General features: G+C 41.5%; 1 protein-coding gene across 4 annotated transcripts in view; it reads left to right on the top strand.

Moving 5' to 3' along the window:
• Positions 1–22249, top strand: part of GRHL2 (grainyhead like transcription factor 2) — a 173426-nt gene that overhangs the window by 81981 nt on the left and 69196 nt on the right. The window lies entirely within an intron of this gene.

Raw genomic sequence — 22249 nt, 5'->3', positions numbered from 1 at the left:
ATTTATTTTTATTTATTTATGGCTGTGTTGGGTCTTCGTTTCTGTGCAAGGGCTTTCTCTAGTTGCAGCAAGCGGGGACCACTCTTCATCGCGGTGCGCGGGCCTCTCACTATCGCGGCCTCTCTTGTTGTGGAGCACAGGCTCCAGACGCGCAGGCTCAGTAGTTGTGGCTCACGGGCCCAGTTGCTCCGCGGCATGTGGGATCCTCCCAGACCAGGGCTCGAACCCGTGTCCCCTGCATTGGCAGGCAGACTCTCAACCACTGCGCCACCTTACCTCTTTTCTTTATCACCTTTTGCCTGCCTTTTCTCCCTCATGTAACCCTTTACACATGCGTGTGTGCACACATGTACACACACGATTCATCATTGAGATTTGTGACTCTTACTAAGTAGTTTCATGGCTACTTGGGCTACTTGCTCTGAATCTGAGATCGAGGTGTTGAATCAGCCCCTTAGCTTCAAATGGAAAATCAGTTTTCAGACCACAGTCTCTACCCCTAATCTCAACCTGACAGAATTAGGAAATATGCAGAAAATCTCATCTAATTCATTCTTGTACTAGATTAAAAAAAAAAAAATCAAGCCCTTTGTTCCTCTGCCAGTGGGTGGTTAACACCATTTCCAATAGAAAGGGGGGCTGGTGCTGCCACAGCACATATATCTGTGTGTGGTGTGCCGTCAGCGATAGTAACTCTGCAGGGCAGTGTAGAGAATGTTCGTGAGGCTGCACCTTGGCTGCTGAGGGGCTAGGGAGGCCCAAGAGTGTGTATGCTATACCTTTGTCATTTGGGGTTGAGAACCTTCTAGTAGCCTGCAGAAGAAAAGGAAGAATCCAAAATTATGTAATGTGTTATCTTTCTTAACCTCCATGAACTGGAGGTTAAAGTCAGGGCTCCAAGGTTGCAGTTCCCAAGCCTCCACCAGCCACTGTGGTCAGCAAGTTCAACTGAGCCCTGCAGGTAGTGAACTTGAAGCTCATGTTAGAGACTGAGGTGAGGCCCCTTTTGCTAAAACAAGTATTCATAACCTTGGTCCTTGGGGTCTGTGGATGTGGGCTTTAGGGGAACCTCAAACTCCTCAAATTACACGTAACACAATTTTGTGTGTGTGGGTGTGCACATCCTTTCCTCTCCTTTCCAGGGGCGCCTGGGACAACCAGCCCTGTCTCCGGCACGCGGCCTCCCTCCCTCCATTACAGGGGAAGCCCGATGGAGCTCTTACCTCTCTTTGTGTCTTTCGTTCTTCAACATCCCCTCAGCACTCACACTCAAGGATTCTCCTGTCATCTCTTGCACCCCGAAATAATCATGCCTGGAGAACATTCTGCATCTTTCCTTACATAAATCTGTCTCCCTTGGATAAGACTGTTGGCTGTTCTTTGTGGCTACTCCTCATCTCCCACTTACTCTTGATCCTCTGAGTAGCACCTGCCTTCCGGCTGCCTGACGGGAGGGGACCCTCAGTGTCCCTGATGGAGCCCTGTCTGTGGATCCATGGAAAGGAGAGTGAGAGCCTGAGGGCCCGGGAAGGAGGCTGTTCCTCAGGGCGCGTGGCCCCTCAGCTCCCAGCTTCCCGTGTGCTGAGTGGCGTTCCCGGGGAGGCCATTCCTGCCTCGCACCAGTCACATCCCTCCTTGGGTGGATACTCGTATGTTGCCCAGCTTGTTCCCTCACTTCTTGGAGGCCTTTGCTTGTTGTCACCTTATCAGAGAGACCTTCCCTATCACCTTACCCAAAGTCACACCCTCATCACTCTCGAACTCCCGTAACTTCAGTTTACTGCAGACTGCCTATCCTCCCCTAACATGTTATTATGAATATATGTTTCTATTTCTTCTTGTGTGCCCCCTCCTACTAGAATAAGCCCCGTAAGAGCAGGCACTTGTCTGATTTGTTCTCTGCTCCAGCCCCAATGCTTAGCACAGAGCCCAAGTCATCGTGAGTGTTCAATAAATATTTCCTGAAGGAATGAATGAGTGAATGAATGAATGAATGAATGAACAAATGTATGGATGAAACTCTTATTACAGTGACAGGAGGCAGGCTTTCGAAGGAGTGAACTATGTCTTAATGAAAGCTCCCATGTGTCTGTTGCCTTCTATGTACTGGGCTCTTTCTGTGCATCAGACATAAACATTTTGTCCTTCCTCCTGAAAACAACTTACTCTGTTGTTTAAAAACTGAGATGGTGAGGGGCTAAGAATTTTACCCAAGGTCAAATCCCTGGTAAGTGAAGATGGAAACCCAGGAATGCTGGAGTTTGCATCCCTTGTTTTATTTTTTAGTATTCTATGTCTTTACTCCACTGTCTGTCGTCTTTGTATCCTGACCTCTAGATAGTTCTTGGCCTCCATCAGGCCGTAATTACATGCAGAGTGACTGCACACATTCACGAATTGACCTTGCATTGAGGTCCTTCTTCTCCCCTCTACGCCTTTCTCTCCGGACATTGAGAACATCTTGCACTCTGGGTGGTAGGACTCTTGGCTGCTACTAGCTCTGATATTTCTAAAAGCCAGTTCAGAGACGTGGTTCTTGTACATTAGACCGTAAACTATGTTGGTGGGGAAGGAAACATTAGCAATTAGCTCTTACTGGATGTAAGTACAACAAACCAACCCCAGCCCAAGTGCATTCTGCTGCTTGGCAAAGCACACAAGCAGAGTTCTCCAAGTTTCACAAGTTCTTTCTTGTAAGCTCATCGGATAACAAAATTATTCCAGGTCATAAATACATTTACATTCTGCAGCCCAAAGATTGTCCCTGTGCCAATTGTACCTACTGTACGGAATCGCCACTTTGATGATGTCTGTCGTTTGCTCCTCTCTGAGTGTGGAAGCCCCTTTCTAAGGGGACATGGAGTTAGTGTTGGTCCCATCTTAGTTACCACCAGCTTGCAGAAAGGCAGAGTGATTCCACATTCACTCAGCAAATGGACCCTTTGTTAGGAACTGGCAATTCAGAGATAAATAAATAAGGTGGAGCCCCCTCCTCGAACTGCTCAAGTCTGGAGGCAAGAAGATGACCGGCTAAGATACCACGCGTGAGGGGCACATGGGAGGAACACTTCCCTGAGATGTTTCTAAGACCCCTCTGCAAAGATAACAAGAGTGGCTGAGGTCGAAAAGGTGGCAGAGAGTGCTGTGAGCCAAGGAAGCAGCCCACGCAGAGGTACAGGAATCCAGACAGAAAAACCGGAATGAGATTGGCACATAATTGTATAAAATCTGGTAAAACTGTTGGCAAAGATGGGAGGGGTGGAAACTCTCGTGCATGCTGGTGGGAGTGTCATCGATTCAACTTACACAGGGAGTGGGAAGAAGGAGGGAAGTCCCGAGTAAACCGGGTTGAGAAAATGAGATTGAAGGCTCCGGTAGCTGTGGAGAGGCTTGCGTTTTTAAGGGGAATCTTAGAGCACCAGGGATATGAAGTATAGATGGAATTTGCTGGTCTCAAGCTCTAAGAGGAGCCCCATTTAAAGCTGTTTCCATGAGGTACGGGCTGAAGCTCCAGGTCTACCGTGGAGGCTGAATGAGCCCAGCTGGGTGTTTAAGGGTCCAGGGCCCAGAAGGTTCCAGGTATTAGAGGACCATTGACAAATACCACATGTGTCCTGGTGGTAACCCCCAGAGCTGCAGGTGGAGTGTTGGGGAAATTCTATCTCTCAGACCGTGGGGTGGGTCTTCGCAGAGGAACATCACCACACCAGATGCTGAGGGGAATGAAGCTCAGAGTTTCTTGTCCTCCGCCGCTTTGACATTAGCTTGGCTCCACAGTCTTGCTTTGCAGTTTTGTTGGGGAGCTATTGAAAAGTGTGTGTTTATACTTTTTTATACTGAGATGTAACACGCATACTTTGTATTTTGCTAATTCAGTTATTCTACTGTTGAACAGAATGGGCTTTAGCGATCCAGGAATACATAAGTGAGGCTTCATAAAAGTTTTCAGTCATCCAGGTGGATGTGTTCCATTCACTTTTCAGTCCTCCCAGAACTCTGATGAGGAGGAGACTGGGAATAAATAAAGGCAAATGGAACATTGTGATGAGGCAGTATTTCTCTTTAATGAGTTGCAGTATTTGATTTTGGAGGCTTTGGATAACCACTGAGGATTTTCAGCAGGACTGTCATGCAGTGATATCTGTATTTCAGAGAGGTAGTTCTGGGCCAGCATGGGGGTGGGATGAAGTGAGGGAGAGACGGCTATGGCTGGGAAAGGAGAGATGCAAAGTTAACCCAGGAATGCGAGATGAATTCTAGAACTGGTGGACTCTCCAGGACTGACTGGCCGTGGGAATAAAGGAGAAGATAAAAATCACAGAAAAAAACCTCAGCTTTGTTAGCGAGGCGGGTGTCCCGCCCTGAGGCAGGGGGTCCGGAGGAGCAGCGTGGCCAGGTGCGAGGGAGTGGAGGCCGGCCGGTGCTGAGTCCAGCCAGGGGTACGATGACTTGGAGGCACCGTGTACACGTGGAGCAGGCTGGGAGTTACCCAGGACTCATTTGCACGGTGGAGGGATCCAGTTTTGCACAATGGAAACCATTTTAAAAACATTTGAAATGAACCGCAAATCACGAAATGAACCAGACTGCATACCAAGTCTACTCAAACCGTGAATAATTCCAAAACCACTTTCCTGGGAAGGGATATTTTTCTCTTTGTTTCCTTTCAAACAGGGAAGGAAAATTATAAGACGTCCAACAACTAATATTGATTTATAAAATGAAAAATCAGAAGCTACAGCAGATATATTGAAACTCATTCAAATATAATTTCTCTACTGAGCAGAATTACTGTCTTGCTTTACAATGCAGATGTTTCAAAATAATGAACATCACAGTTTTTGCACTTTCAGAACGGGTGGTATTGGATCGTCATGTAATGAGACTTATTCCACAAGCACGTCCAAATAAGCATCATAACGTTACAGTCACATCCAATGTGACCAGTATTGACATAATTTTGTAGTTAATTGTGAAACTAACCATTTGCTCTTTATTCAATCTGTCTTTAATTTTGGTTCCCAGTAAGTAAGCTTTCCCTGTACCAGGATGTATTAGTTATATTGTTAATATTAATCCCATAGTTTTCCATGGTAATTAGCAGGCAATTATAGTACATCTTGGGTTACTAGCATGTGATTATAGGATTTTCGTCTGTGCCCTAACGCAAATCTATCTCTTTATTTTTAAATCGTGTTGTTAATAGCAATCTTATATTAAGATAAAGCTTTCAGGAACACTTAAGTTCCAATGAAATCAAAATATTTCTTCACGTTTAGTTCTAAATTGTTTGCTTTGAGAGTCAAAGAGAAGCCTTTCAGAAGACTTTCGAATATAGAACTTCGTTGACCACTGGGACTTATTCAGCTTGGCTCGTCTGTCCAGGCTTGGGAGCTCTCTTCTGTCTGAAATCCTACTCCACTTTCAAATAGGAATTGCGAATAAAGTTGTCACACCTTTCCTTCCTTCCTTCCTTCCTTCATTTCTTCCTCCCTTCCTCCCTCTCTCCCTCCCTCCCTCTCTCTCTCTCTTTCTTTCTTTCTTTCTTTCCTCCTTCCTCCCTTCCTCCCTTCCTTCCTTCCTTTTTGCTTTGAGCTTTCTAGAGGAGGCTGGCTTTGGATGTACCCTACAAGTGTGCTTTCTTGCAGTTTTTATAGTCAAACCTGGGTTGGGCTACTCAGAGCTGTGCAGAACAGTGGGACGGTAGAGACTGGTGGGTTGGGCGAGGCAGCTGCTGCCTTTCAAGAGCTCAGGTAGCCAAGGAGTCAGAGTGAATCTGTGGCCCACATAGGCCTGGGAGACAAGTGTGCCCTGCCACTCTCTCCTCTTCCTCTGGGTTTCCCACTCCGCCACTGAGTTGTGTTCTGTGGAGAGCCCTCCTCCCCCAGAACTGTATAAACTTGCTCTCTCCTGCAGTCGGGAAAGTGTGGGACTTCCCTCCTTTCAAAATAACTCAAGTAAATGGAATTTTGATGTTTCCTAGACTTTTTCCACACTTCTGAATAGATATGAAAAGGAAATTTGATTCAAAATAAAACACCACCTCTTGAGAGCCATCAACTTAAAAAAAAAAAAGCAAAGAAACAACAAAAACCAACCAGGGCTGCCTGGAGAGAGTCAAGGCAGTGAGTCAGGGCTAAACTAGAGGAGCAGCCTTGAGCCTGCTTTCTGCACAGGAGAGAACAGGCTGGGGTATGGGGCAGGCTCTGCCCGACACGCTGCTCGCGTGGCGTCGTGCTTTGACTGTTGCCACAGGTACAGGCAGTGTAGGGCGCCTCTGTTTTATAGAGAAGTACTGTAACCACAGCTCCTGGAAAACTTTTTTCATCTTCTACTTTGGTTATACAATATTTACGTGATACAAATGGTAGGCTAGGGGCTTCCCTGGTGGCGCAGTGGTTGAGAATCTGCCTGCCAATGCAGGGGACACGGGTTCGAGCCCTGGTCTAGGAAGATCCCACATGCCGCGGAGCAACTAGGCCCGTGAGCCACAACTACTGAGCCTGCGCGTCTGGAGCCTGTGCTCCGCAACAAGAGAGGCCGCGATAGTGAGAGGCCCGCGCACCGTGATGAAGAGTGGCCCCCGCTTGCCGCAACTAGAGAAAGCCCTCGCACAGAAACGAAGACCCAACGCAGACATAAATAAATAAATAAATAAATAATTTTTTAAAAAAATGGTAGGCTATTAATGTTATATATTTAAAAGATTACAAACGGCAAATATTTTTTAAAATTTAATCTTAGTTCAGGCGGAACGTATTAGTTTTCAATAAAAATTGAGCCGCCGTGGGTTTTTATTTATTGCATGCATGTCTCTGTATGAGTCCTAGAAGCTCATTCTGTTGGGGACAGACACCTCTGGGGAGAATCATTTCCTCCTTGGCATGTGTGCCTAGGGTGATCTGGGGCGCCCCCAGCCTTCCCCCAGGGAATGGACCAGGACAGGGCCGGAGTTCAGACCGCCCACACTTACAGGCCCTGATCCTGGCAGACTCCCTTGCAAAAAACTATTGCTGGGTCCTCCTCTTTCCTTCCAATCCATGTTTCTTAAAAGAGGAGTCAATGCCTACCCCCCATCCTAAACTACTACTCATGTCTGAATCCAGCATAACCTGCCTTTTATTAAGATTTCTTCATGCCAAATCTACAGGTATGTTTTCACCCCTCCCTAGTTTTCCTAGTTACTTCCAACCTCTCCTTTATTCCTTCTCTAGGGCTCTTCTCCTTTACCTGGCTGACATCTCACCCCTAAGACCTTTTCCCCCAACCCCACTTAGGTGAGATCTTCCTAATCTTTCAGGCATAGTCAGCTGCTTCCTCCATGAGTTTTAGTTTATGTCTAGACAATAACACTTCTGCTGTGTTTCACTTGGTTTATCAGTTTACATTCTGTCCATTCCACTAGATGCCAAGCTTCTTGAGGGGAGAGAAGATTTTTTTTTTAACTTTTGTATAACCAGCACCTGGTATAGAGCCTGGCACAGAAAAGATGCTCAACGAGTGCTGACTAGTTGATGAACAAACTTCCATGAATGGTTCTGTGTATGTAGGTAATACCATGGTAAGCAGGCATGTGTCTTGTTAACAGGGAAATCAGGGTGCGGTTGGGCTCTGTCCTCTTCCATGATGAAAGGATCAATTTTGGTAGTATTTTTCTGGATGCCAGCTAAATGTGCATTTGATACTTTAATTTCTCATATTTTAAATATTATTGTGTTATGCTGTAGACTTTCTGATGAAACTTGGTTAACAACTCCAAGACTTAATTGCTAACATAGAAATATAATACCTACACTAATAAACCAAGGAGAAATTTCTCCTTTTTAACTTAACTAGAAATTATTGTTGATTCCCTGAAGCAAACAAATAGAAAGTTGTTTTAAAGCAAACTTTCCCAAGAAAAGATAGCTAGATTTGGAAATTAAAAATTATACTTAATGTGGTCTTTCATTTGGGTTAATTTTTCTTCACTGCTTCCAGGAAGTGTGTTTGTCTGGCTCTAGGCATTATTGTTTAATAACCCTTTTCTGGAAAGGTTCTTCCCTACTGCTGGCAATCTGAAGCCCTGAGTGGTTAACCAGAAGGAATGTTACGCAGAGGATTAAAGCAGGGAATGGGTGCTTGAAGAGCATCCACCGAATGGATGCTCTGAGAATCTGTTTTTTTTTTTTTTCTTCCAGATTTTATGTTTTTGGTTTTGTTTTTTTAATTTTTTATTTATTATTTATTTATTATTTTTATTTTTGGCTGTGTTGGGTCTTCATTTCTGTGTGAGGGCTTTCTCCAGTTGCGGCAAGTGGGGGCCAGTCTTCATCGCGGTGCGCGGGCCTCTCACTATCGCGGCCTCTTTTGTTGCGGAGCAGAGGCTCCAGACGCTCAGGCTCAGTAGTTGTGGCTCACGGGCCCAGTTGCTCCGCGGCATGTGGGATCTTCCCAGACCAGGGCTTGAACCCGCGTCCCCTGCATTGGCAGGCGGATTCTCAACCACTGCGCCACCAGGGAAGCCCCTGAGAATCCGTTTTAACGAAAGGTTAAAGCTGTCCCATAAAGAGATACTGGTTTAGATTATGAGCTTTCAGAATTAACATGTGCACACTCTCACGCACGCGCTCACACACACACATACACACACACAGAGATAACAAAAACCTCTTAATAGACCCACCGTGCTTAATACCATAAAATGCTTTAATTTCCTGTCTTGCATCTTTTTCTTTTTCACATTTACCGGGTACCACCACATTGTTTACCCCTACTTGGTGGGCCGTTTTCTATATCTTTACTGATGTAATAAGACCATGCGTTCATCCCAAACATGTTATCTATGCTTTTTATTTGAGTTGATGTTTTTTGCTTGGGGCCTAATTATTTTCTTTCTTTAGAGATGCATTTAATGACACCTCAGATAACCTGATAGTCTCACATTTTTTCATATTATTTGGTTGGCTTAAAAATTAAAAAAAAAAAAAAAAAACCCTGGCAATACAGTCTGATAGTATCACGAGACTCATCTATTTACTGAGCAAAACTATAGAGCTGGTCTTTTCAGCTGTCCTCCAGCGGTGGCTGGCAGCCTCTCTCTCGCCCTGCCTTTCAGCAGGAACAAATGTATGTCTTCGTTGTCTCTGCAGTACCCGCAAGTGTGGAATTAGGCAAATCTAAAGGTTTTTTTTCCCTGTTTACAAAATCTAAAACTTGCCAAGAGAAAGTTTTTCCCAAAATTTAATTAAGCTCTTTGAGGTTGGAGAAGCCAAAATAAGGATCCAATCTTAAGAAAACTCTTTGAACTGGCTCCAGGAACGCAGAGCTGCCACTAGCGTTTCTGCTCTTGAAAAGGCAAGTATTGAAAAAACCGAGAGCCGAATAAATGAGCATCTCGTCATTGTTCAGAGATGCTGTGAGGCCAGCACTGTATTATCTCCATTTCACAGACTGGGAAGCCAGCTCTTCTAAGCCAGCTTTTTCTGCTGTGCTCACACCTACAATCCCCAGATGCTGTGGTTTAGCATCACCTAGGAAAATAGAGCGGGAATTGCTTCCCTCCTTTGAAGGACACATTTACCTTCCTGAAGAAATATATTTAAGAGAATTGGAATTTCAATTTTGAAATAACATCTAAATCCTCTAATAATTGTTGGAAAATAAGTAAACAGGAATAGCAACATGGGTAATTCAAATAGCAGTTAATGCAAAAATCCCTCATATAACAAACACCTCCCAACCCTATCGTCTACATAACAAACTTCCCTTCCGTTACCTGTGGACCAATTTGGTAAGTGATTGGGCAGCCATGGGCTATCGGGGAGGTTGAAAATGGAGGTTAATTTTAATGGATCTTGAGCCACTGAAGGAATTGGGTTTATAATTCCCAATTTATCGAAAGGTAATCCATCTGAGGATTTATACTTCTTGTAGTGTGTCTGTGTCCTGCACCACCAATTACCAAAAAGTTATTTCTTTTGTTTGAATCTATTCAGTCTGCAACTCAAAAGGACAATTATAGGAGCTGGAAAATTATTTCTGATATTAAGGGCTACTAGACACTAGAATGAGTCTTTGAGAGAGACTGTGGGATGTCTTATGACAGAACAGCAATTCTCAAGACTCTTGCTAATAATAAAGTATCATCATTTGAGAAAGAGTTCAATCTTCTTTTATAAATTAGAGTTGGTTTAACTGGGAAGTGTTACAGTTTCTGGAGACATCAACTGGGGTGGGGAAAGTTTGAGGACTTGTGCTAGAGGGAGGGAGCCCTGTTTGTAGGTCTCAGATGATTTGGGCTGATTGACTTCTAATCCTATGTGCCTATAACATCTTGTTCCCTGCCTCACCCTAAGACTGTTAGCATATTAAGTAATGAAATGAAGAATGGAAAACTGGAATAAAACATGTGTAGTTCATGCAGTGTACAAGAATAAATTATTTACTGAAGGACCACCCATGTCTTCATTCAGTAAATTGTCAGAATATGTCAGGCACTTTTGTGTTGTTCACAAATTTAAGAGACAAATAGTTTGAAAAGACAAAATAGGTAAATTGAAGTTAAATCTCACTGAATAACAGACTGTTGAGAAGAGTTAAATTTTAAGCCCATCCAAGTTGATTTAAATTCAGAGCTAGAAGCCATGGTATGTGTATAGGCACATATGCATGTGTGTATATGTGTCTACACACAGACTATGACCTACTTTCAATTTGAAATCAAGTTTATGGGTCAAGATCAGCATTCTTTTTTTTCCCCTTTTCCATTATGGTGTATTACAGGATACTGAATATAGTTCCCTGTGCTATACAGTAGGACATTGTTGTTTATCCATTCTATGTATATTAGTTTGTATCTGCTAGTCCCAAACTCCCAATCCATCTCTCCCCCAATCCCCTACCCCCTTGACAACCACAAGTCTGTTCTCTATGTCTGTGAGTCTGTTTCTGTTTTGTAGATAAGTTCATTTGTGTCAAATTTTAGATTCCACATATGTGCTATCATATGGTATTTGTCTTTCTCTTTCTGACTTTCTTCACTTAGTAGGATAATCTCTAGATCCATCCATGTAGCTGCAAATGGCATTATTTCATTCTTTCTTATAGCTGAGTAGTATTCCAGTGTGTGTGTGTGTGTGTGTGTGTGTGTGTGTGTGTGTGTGTATTTCACATCTTCTTTATCCATTCATCTGTTTATGGACATTCAGGTTGTTTCCATGTCTTGGCTATTGTAAATAGTGATGCAATGAACATAAGGGTGCATGTATCTTTTCGAGTTATAGTTTTGTCCAGATACATGCCCAGGAGTGGGATTGGTGGATCATATGGCCCTTTTCTCCACACCCTCTCCAACATTTGTTATTTGTAGACTTTTTAATGATGGCCATTCAGACTGGTGTGAGGGGGTACCTCATTGTAGTTTGATTTGCATTTCTCTAATAATAAGCGATGTCGAGCATCTTTTCATGTACATATTGGCCATCTGTGTATCTTCTTTGGAGAAACATCTATTTAGGTCTTCAAGACCAGCATTTAAACAATGAAGTCAAATAGAGTAAAAATACTAGCATATCTGAATGCAGTAATGGGTTACAATGTAAAATGCTTTTCTTCCTCTAAGTTTATGGTCAGTGCAATTGAAAGCTATCTCATGGGCCTATATAATTCCTTCACAAGAAATAGAAGGGTGAGTCAAACACAAAGAAAATATTAGGTTTAGCCTACTGGGAAAATTCCAAGAAAGAGTTCATCTTAAATGATGTATGGAGAGTAAATATCAATAATATTATTAATAGCTCCAGCTTTAATAGTGCCAAAGAGTTGTTCTACGCCAGTCACATTCTATGAGTCACAACTTATGTTTTCATAATGTCAGCCCCCTTTGCTCTAGATTAGGTATGGAAAGGTGCTCGTTGGAAACGTTATATATCACAGAAAGCAAAAGGCTCTGCTTTGTATGTAGACAGAACTTCTTAGGCTTCAATCCCAGCTTGGCCCTTTCAAAACTAAGTGACTGCTGGGGAGGAGAGGTACTTGACACATTTGCCTGTTATACCAAGTAGGAATCATTAAAAAAGCTACTGATCAGAATTGCCTGAGGTTGTGTTTGTGAAGTATGTGTATTTAGCACACACTAAGCTCTCAAAAACTGGTGGCTGTTCCTACTGTTTGCTCAGGACCCAGGACCCAGTGATGGAAATACATTTAGTGCCTCTAAAAATCAGCTCAAGTGTCGACACACTTAAGGAAACCCAGGTTACCTCTGACTTGGTAAAAGTATTATAAAGGAAATCATGGACTCATTAGTGTTCTTGTGAGTCATTCAGATTTTAAGAAGCTGCTTCTTTGATTTTGAAAACAGAAAAGAAAAAAAAATCTCAGAACCTACTTGGACAAAGGTTTATTTATTTTACCTATTTCAAGTCAGAGCGAATACTCCTAGAATGACCCTCAACTGTTTCCTGAATTTGAGCTGATCCCCTTTGGCCGTTGCAGACAGAGAAAAGCAGATGTTTGAGGACAGGAGGGATGGGGGAAAGTGGGGAGCAACGTTGTTTCTGTCACTGACTACAGGATTAGCAGGGTCTGTTCCCTTAGACATCGTCTCTCTTTTGTGGCTGAGGAAATACAAGTGCAGAGAGGTTCAGTAACTTTTCATTGGAGGTCTTAGGGCTTGTGAGAGGAGGATAGAAATTAAATTCAGGTCTGGGAGTCTCCCCCACCAGTGTCCTTTCTCTCTGTGCTTTGGGCACCACTCTATAAATGGACTCCTTGTAGCATCCTGACCCCAAATACATGAACCACCCCAAGTTCTTGGCTTTTCAAAATAAGCATCTTCTTAGGCTGTGGTGTATTGCACACTGAATTGGCCGTAGTGCCCTGAGCCATTTTCAACATTCCAGCTTCATTATTACACTAGTCTAGGCAGAATCCACACCTTTCAAAAGAGAAGCAATTTTTACTTTAATTACAGCACTTCTTTTTATCTCCAACAATACATACAAAAAATAATTGAAAGCAGTATTTATAATTTACCAAGCACATGAAGCTTAATTAAGGTGAAGGAATTAATAGTTCCTTTGACCGCGTTCCAGAATCACACTTACACATACAATCAGTCTCAAGAAAACTCAATCTACAAAAGTCTGAATTTAAAGACCTTTTAACAGACCACTGATTACGTGCAAAAAAATTTAAAAAGATAACAAAGGATTCACCGTCCTGCTTTCCATAACAATTAAAATAGAATTGAATCCCATGATTTCAGCATAGAATATAACTTGCCAAAAACGTACAGAAAGTATTGTGCATCCACGTGTGCCTAGCAGCCATTTGCTGAAACACTTTATCAAGTTTATCATCTTTGCCCCGACATCCCTTGCTTTCTCAGAAGGGCTAGTTTGTGAGCTCCATCTTCCTGGGGTCTGCAGGACACACCCCTGACTTTGCCCTCCTTTGTCAAGGCATTTGCAGTGGTCCAAAAATGTCCAGTCTCTCCACATCATCAAACTTACATTCCCCCAGCACTTCTCTACCAGTGAGTTGCCACGTAGGCTACGCTATGATTTTTCTCTGTAAGATATTACTATCTGGTGGCCATTTAGTGTTTAATTTGCAAGATAAATATAGGCAGTGGTTAAAAGTATGGCCTTTGGCATTAAACAGACCTAGATTCAAATCACAGGTTGGTCTGTTACCAGCCACGTTATTTTTCACGAGCAGCTTAACTTCTCCGTAGAAGGAGGATGCTGATACCTACCTCCCAGAGCGGTGGTGAGGATTAGATGAGATAACGTCGGTGGAAGGCTTGGCACTCAGTAAGCTCTCAGTCTGTGGCAGTTACTACCGTCCCAGGAGCATTTGCATTTTCACGTCAGGAGATGACTGTCTGTTCCCAAAGGAAAGTGAGTTCTAGGATGGGATTCCAGGCAAGAGAATAGCAAATGTTTTGGAGCAGGTGGTACCCACATCTCACCACGTAGGTAACTGCCTGGTCCTCCTGTATGTGGTGTTGACGTCCGCCCAAGAGGGGAGACCTTTGAGGAAGAAGAACAGTCTGTCTCATGGACGTCATGGGTAGTTGATGTAGGACATCAAGGCATACCTAGTGCTTTCTAAGACTACATCAAGGCATACCTAGTGCTTTCTAAGACTATATGTGGGATAAATCAAATGCACACAAAGGTTTCAGTCATTTCAATTTGCCATGGATCCATGCTACCCAGGATGGTCTCCAGAACAGCAGCAACAGCCCTGCCTGGGCGCTGATTAGAAAGGCAGATTCTTTGCCGCATCCCAGACCTGCTGAATCAAAATCTCTGGGAGTGGGCTCAGACATCTGCATTTTACCAAAGTCCTCCAGTGATTCTGATGCACCCCGGCATTTGATTATCACTTTTATAGAACATCCACACAAGCCTATAAACTACGAGAATCCAGAAACTATCAGTCTACGTCTTTGGAGGTCATCCTAACAGGCCCTAGAGAATCTCTATGGCTGTGCATTCCCATATGCCTCACTCTGCCATGCCAAGGACACACCCAGCCTGAGAACAGACCCTGGAAAGTTTGACTCTATCACCAGCAACATGCCATTAACAGTGAGATCAACTTCACTCTTATTTCATTAGACGAACTCTCATTTCTTCTTCCCAGGGATTCGTTGTTTCTGATGGTTTGAGCTGGTTGTGTACTTTAGGGTTATTCCTTTGTGTGAATGACTAAGATTCATAAGAACTACCTTCGTGACTCAGATTCAGTTGACATACATTTTTTAGAAACTTGTTTTAGCCAATTGTAGTTTTGTCCCATCATGTCACTTTTTGGAAACATCTAAGCCATATTTCTATTTATATCCCCATGCTCGCCAAGTAGATGCTAGTATTCAATAGATATTTACCAACCAGTGTACAAAACATGTAGTTTTTGTGTTGCCTCATCATTTTTTTAAAGAAATAAGAGTCCATTCGAAATGTAATATGGAGCGTTTTATTGGGCTTCACTTTATGGTGCTTCACAGATACTGCTTTTTAAAAAATTGGATGTTTGGGGCAACCCTGCATGGAGCAAGTCTATTGGCCCCATTTTCCCAACAGCATTTTCTCACTGCACGTCTCTGTGTCTAATTTTGGTAATTTTCTCAATATTTCCAACTTTTTTATTATTACTGAATTTGTTTTGGTAATCTGTGATTAGTGATCTTTGATGTTATTATTGTAATTGTTTTGGGACACCACAAACCACACCTATACAAGACGACAAATTTAATTGATAAATCTATGTGTTCTGACTGCTACACTGACGGGCCATTCCCCCATCTCTCTCCGTCTCCTCGGGCCTCGCTGTTCCCTGAGACACAATATTGAAATTAGGCCAATTAATAACCCTACAGTGACCTCTAGGTGTTCAAGTGAAAGGACAAGTCTCACATCTCTCACTTTAAATCAAAAGCTAGGCATGATTAAGCTCAGTGAGGAAAGCACGTCAAAAGCCAAGACAGGCCAGCAGCTAGACCTCTTGCTCCAAACAGTTAGCCAAGTTGTGAATGCAAAGGAAAAGTTCTTGAAGGAAATTAAAAGTGCTACTCCAGTGAACACACGTATGATAAGAAAGCAAAAAGTCTTATTGCTGACATGGAGAAAGTTTTACTGGTCTGGATAGAAGCTCAAACCAGCCACAAGATTCCCATAAACCAAAGCCTAATCCAGAGCAAGGTCCTAACTCTCTTCCATTCTGTGAAGGCTGAGAGAGGTGAGAAAGCTAGAGAATAAGAGTTTGAAGCTAGCCGAGCTTGGTGTATGAGGTTTAAGGAAAGATGCCATCTCCGTAACATAAAAGTGCAAGGTGAAGCAGCAAGTGCTGATGTAGAAGCTGCAGCAAGTTACTCAAAAGATCTAGCTAAGATAATTAATAAAGGTGACTACACTTAACAAGAGATTTTCAGTGTAGACGAAACAGCCTTATATCGGAAGAAGATGCCACCTAGGACTTGCATAGCTAGAGAGGAGAAGTCAATGCCTGGCTTCAAAGCTTCAAAGGACAGGCTGACTCTCTTGTTAGGGGCTAATAGAGCTGGTGACTTGCAGTTGAAGCCAATGCTCATCTACCATTCTGAAAATCCTAGGTTTCTTAAGAAATACACTAAATCTACTCTGACTGTGCTCTGTAAGTGGAACAACAAAGCCTGGATGACAGCACATGTGTTTATTGAATATTTTAAGCCCACTGCTGAGACCTATTGCTCAGAAAAAAACATTCCTTTCAAAATATTACTATTGCCCATTGACAATGCACCTGGTCACCCAAGAGCTCTGATGGAGAGGTACTATAAGATTGCTGTTGTTTTCATGCCTGCTAACACACATCCATTCTGCAGCCTATGGACCAAAGAGTAATTTCAACTTTCAAGTTTTATTATTTAAGAAATACATTTTGTAAGGCTATAGCCGCCATAGATGGTGATTCTTTTGATGGATCTGGGCAAGGTAAATTGAAAACCTTCTGGAAAGGATTCACCATTCTAGATACCATTAAGAACGTTTGTGGCTCATGGAAAGAGGTCAAAATAGCAACATTAACAGGAGTTTGGAAGAAGTTGATTCCAACCTTCATAGACAACTTTGAGGGGTTCAAGATTCAGTGGAGGAAGTAACTGCAGATGTGATAGAAATAACAACAGAACTAGAGTTAGCAACTCAGTCTGAAGATGTGACTGAATTGCTGCAATCTGATGATAAAACTTCCATGTATGCGGAGTTGCTTCTTATGGTTGAGCAAAGAAAAAAACTTAGTTGATAAAGCAGCGGCAGGGTTTGAGAGGTTTGACTCCAATTTTGGAAGAAGTTCTGTTGTGGGTAAAATGCTATCAAACAACATTGCATGCTACAGAGAAATCATTCTTGAAAAGAAGAGTCAATCAATTCGGCAAACTTCATTGTTGTCGTATTTTAAGAAATTCCCACAGTCACCCCAGCCTTCAGTAACCACCACCCTGATCAGTCAGCAGCCACCAACATCCAGGCAAGACCCTCCACTGGCAAAAAGATTATGACTCACTGAAGGCCCAGATGATGGTTAGCATTTTTAGCAATAAAATCTTTTTAAATTAAGGTTTGTACATTGTTTTTTTAGACATAATGCTATTGCACACTTAATAGACTACAATACAGAGTAAATGTAACTCTTATATGCACTAGGAAACCAAAAAATTTGTGTGACTCACTTTATTTCAATATTGGCTTTATTGGGGTGGTCTGGAATGAAACCCACAATATATCGGAGGCATGCCTGTATGTTCACAATTAAATGCTTTAAAATCCTTTTAAAGTAGAGTGATTACTTTTTAGCTACAGTGGCTCTCTCATACAAGAATAAGCCATACACTCAAATCACATGACTTCCAAATCATAGGAGGGAATCTCAGATGCAGGGGTTGATGGTAACTCTCAAAAATTGTATGTTCATATTCTAAGTCGCAGAAACTGTAAATATGACCTTATTTGGGAGAAAGGTCTTTGCAGATGTAATAAGTTAAGCGTCTCAAGATGAGATCATCCTGGTTTAAGGTGGGCCCTAAACCCAATGACAAGTCCTTAGAAGAGAAGAAAAAGGGGGAAGAAACACAGAGACACACAAGAGTACATCATGTGCAGGCAGAGGCAGAGATTAGAGTGATATGTCTGCAAGTCCAGGGATGTCAAGCATTGCCAGCCCCCAGCAGAAGCTAGGAGAGGCATGGAACCTCCAAAAGGAACCAATACTGCCAACACCTTGATTTGGAACATCTGGCTCCAGAACTATGAGAGAATAAATTTATGTGGTTTTAAACTTCCAAGTTTGTGGTATTTGTTATGGCAGCTCTAGGAAACTAAGCTCATTACACCAGCTCATTACAATACCTTTTTTTTTCTTTTGGCTGCGTTGGGTCTTCGTTGCTGCGCACAGGCTTTCTTTAGTTGTGGTGAGCGGGGGCTACTCTTTGTTGAGGTGCACGGGCTTCTTATTGCGGTGGCTTCTTGTTGTGGAGCACTGGCTCTAGGCACGTGGGCTTCAGTAGTTGCAGCATGCGAGCTCAGTAGTTGCGGCATGCAGACCCTAAAGCACATGGGCTTCAGTAGTTGTGGCGCGTGGGCTCTGTAGTTGCAGCGCACGGGCTCTAGGGTGCGCGGGCTTCAGTAGTTGTTGTGCTTGAGCTCAGTAGTTGTGGCTCATGGGCTCTAGAGCGCAGGCTCAGTAGTTGTGGCACATGGGCTTAGTTGCTGTGCAGCATGTGGGATCTTTCCGGACCAGGGCTCAAACCCGTGTCCCCTGCATTGGCAGGTGGATTCTTACCACTGCGCCACCGGGGAAGTCCTACGATACCTTTTACTGGTTGCAGCTATCAACCTTTACAAAATTTGGGTTTGAGAAACTTTCTTGAGGAAATAAATTCAGGAAGAATTAACAACAGGTTGCGGAGGTTTTATTCCTACACCAAGGGTCGTGAACCCTTAAGCAAACAACAGTCATCAAAGGACATTAAGACAGTTTTCAGAAACAGGAGACACATCTATTAACATTTTGTTTATTAGACTAAAATGCATGTGGACAAAGCAATATCAATGTGTGTAAGTCGTGTACAAAACTTTGACAGTCACCACATGACAGCAGAGCTGTTTTACCATCTATAGGTGAGTGGCTTAGAGACTAAAAACAAAGGGGTAGAGAAGACCAGATATGTCTTTTATAAGGTTAAAGAAGAGTGTGTGACATTAGTCTCTTAGTTATATTTTTTGTTTAGACTGTTCATGGATCCATTATTCATTCATTTACTCAACAAACTTATGGAATGCATCTTATCTGGATAATGTTAAACACTGAGAAAGTAGCAGTATTTAAGTTAAGTTCCTTGCGTTTACATAGCATGTATAGCTAATGGGAAATGGCGGTGTTAAATAAATAAACAAATAAATAAAACATTGATATGTAGTATGAAGGAAATAAGCAAGGTAATGTAGCCACCCAATAAAAAGTAGCCTCGCCAGTCTTGTTTTTTTGTTTTTGGCATAAAAAGCACATTAAACATAATATGTTTTTCATTTATTTATTTGTCTACTTATTTGTATTCTGTCTCCTTCTGAACTGTAAGTGCCTTTAGATCAGGGACCTAGTCTTGTTTTCTGCTGTTTCTTAAGCGTGAGGACGCTGCCCGGTATATAGGGAACACACAGTAAATATTTGTTCAATACATTTGTTGATTGAGTAAGTGAACATGATAGAGAGAAACTGACAGAGACCCTGTGCAAGACCCAGAAAGCATTTATTTGTGTTTGTATTGCATTTGTTTTTAAAATTCTTTACTTTTCTAAGCTAACACATTTTTTTAGGGGAGGAATTTTTCAGGTAGAGAAGGTGTGGAAAAATAAAAACTTAAAAAGATCTAGGTTAAGTGTTTGACCAAACCATTTTGATTTCTCTTTATTGCTAGATATGGCATTTGCTTTTTAAATTTATGATTGATTTATGATTTAAAAAATGCTTATTAAAAATTGCAAAACAAAATTGTAAGACTATCTTTTAAAACAAATAGCTATGAAGAATCAGGGAACTCAGTTTCTTTAAGTTCAGTGATCTATTTTCTTTTCAAAATTTTAAGAAACTGGCTGGCCTGCTGAAAGCACAGGTTTGTATTTAAAATCATCTGAAATATAGTCATAAAGCCTTTTTTTAAACTTGTAGGATATAAAATCGTTTCCCTTTGCTTTCTGTTTTATCGCTTAGCTTTAAATATTTACTTTAAATCAATAAGAAAATTTGAATTCCCTAAAAGAAAAATGAGCAAAAGACAGAACAATAAACTGTTACAATACATGAATACATTTTAAAAACAAACAGAAAGAAGATAAAGAAACACAAAGAGCCAGAAAGCAAATAGAAGACTGTTCTATTCTTTAGCAATCAAGGAATTGCAAATAAAATAATGTTAGCATGCTTTGCATACCAACTTGGAAAGAGACAGTTTGAGGAAACAGGAAGTCACACACTGTTACTGTGAATATAAACTGTTTTAACCTTTCCAGGAGCAATTTGACAAGGTGAATTAGAAGCCTTAAAAATATATTTGCCTTTGACCTATTAATTTCACTTCTGAGAATATATGTTAATGAAATAATGAAGTATATATGACTATTTTGCCATAAAGATAATTAGATGAAGCACTATTTAAGGTAGCAAAGTATTATACATCATTTAAGGGACCAATAGGGGCAAAATAAAGTTATAGCATTTTATTTTAATCCAATATAATAGTATTTAGGCATTAAAACTATTTTCCACAATTTTATTTAGTGACATGGAAAGATGCTGAAGATGTATTAAAGGGAAAAGAAGCAAATTAAAAAATAATTGTTACAATATTGTGTAAAAATATTTACATATTTTGGAGAAAGGGAGACAGAGACTGAGATAGGAAAAATGAAGTCTACACAGATGTGTTTGTAGTGGGTGAGTAGATTTTGCCTGCTTTTAAATATTTTTCTTATTTGTTCATGGTATACGACTTTCCTATGGTGAACACACAAGCTTCTATGTTAAACTGTGTGTGCTTTATTTAAAATGTAAAGATCTATAGTTTTGCTTTAAAGTTTCCCGGAGGAAACCAATAAAATTATAGACAAAGGGCATGAATAGGCAGTTTGTATAAGGAGACACCTCGTTGGCTATCCTGGATGTGAAGAGATGCTTGAACTCATAGGTGACAGAAGAAATACAACTATAATATCATTAAGATACCACTTTGTACCCACTGGATTGGCCACAAAAGTAGAAATTTGGTGAGAAAGAGGGGACATAGAATTCTGGTCAGAGTATAGATTGACATGACCCATTATAGGAAGTGAGTCTGAGGGCCATTCTGGAGAGCACATCTCAGTAGGTTTTTCTGAAGTTAACCAGCAATCCAGGTCCCAGTAATAAGGAGTTATTTGAAAAACACAAAATCAAACTGACTTTGTTTTATTATGGATTATTATGAACTTATTATTATTATTATTTTATTTATTATTATTATTGGCCATGCCTCGCCGCTTACGGGATCTTGGTTCCTCAACCAGGGATCCACCGGGGCCCCAGCAGTGAAAGTGCTGAGCCCTAACCACTGGACCGCCAGGGAATTCCCCCAAACTTATTGATATTATTATTATGGACTTTGTTTTATTATTATTTGTGTTATGGATAGAAAAATCAAATAGGAGTCCTACTTCTCCCAACCTAATTCACACAAACAAAATGAGTTGTATTAGTAAGAGAAGGTAATTAAAATCTTGGTTAAGGATCACATGAATTTAGATTTTGTGATAAATGAGGAGGAAATGATCTAAAAATGATCAGATATGTGAATTTTAGGAAAGCAGACTTCAAAATTTTACAGCATTAACATAGAGAACTTGCTGAAGCCTCAAGAAGCCACCAGCCCTGGAGTGATAAGGACCACTTAGAACACAGGATGAGGAAATGACCATTTGGCCAGAGACATGTCAAATTTTGTAGACAATGAACACTTTATACTTTATACTGGAAGTCAATCATAATAGCTCATCCTAACTCAGAGAGAAACATATTCAAAAAGATTTTATAAACAAAAAGACCTCCAATATCATTAGTATTGAGCCTTCCTGTGGCCCCCATTGCGGGGCTGGAGTGTGATGACACAGAGGAGTGTGCAGGGTCTAATTGCAAAGCATATGATAGGTCATGGTGCAAGTTTTAGCCTTAAAAACATTATTAAAAGCACATGATTAGAGTTTTCATTTTAGATAAATAATTATGGAAGTTTAGAAAAAAAGAACATATGTGATTAGGTGATCAAGTTGTGAGTGAACCAGACCTCAAAGAAAAGCAGATGGGCCTTACCGTCATGCCAGCCAAGCAGGACATGGCCAATGTTTACTTAGTACACAAGGGATGGAGTGAAGGTAGGATGTCATATCCAAGGGGGCCAAGAGTAGGGGAAAAATCCAGATGGTAAGCATAAGCTAAAAACCTCAGGAAGTAGTGAGGATTAAGACTAGGAACGTCGTGTCTAGACCTGAAGACCAACTAAGGCAGTGACAGTGGAGACAGAGGAATATCACAGTGTTGTCTGTGGTACCAGAGAGCTGGAGACCACTGAAGGGTCCATATCTGGGGAGAGGGGATAAGTAAATTGTAGTTGATGGTCACCACTGAATTCTATGCAGCCACAGCTAGGATTAGGCATACAACCAGCAATGTGGATATGTCTGAAAAGGTC

The sequence above is a fragment of the Balaenoptera musculus genome, chromosome 17 (genome assembly GCF_009873245.2).
Source record: "Balaenoptera musculus isolate JJ_BM4_2016_0621 chromosome 17, mBalMus1.pri.v3, whole genome shotgun sequence".
In the NCBI taxonomy this organism is placed as follows: domain Eukaryota; kingdom Metazoa; phylum Chordata; class Mammalia; order Artiodactyla; family Balaenopteridae; genus Balaenoptera; species Balaenoptera musculus.
Note: the sequence above shows the minus strand (reverse complement) of the source record. Positions and strands in the feature narration are given on the sequence as shown.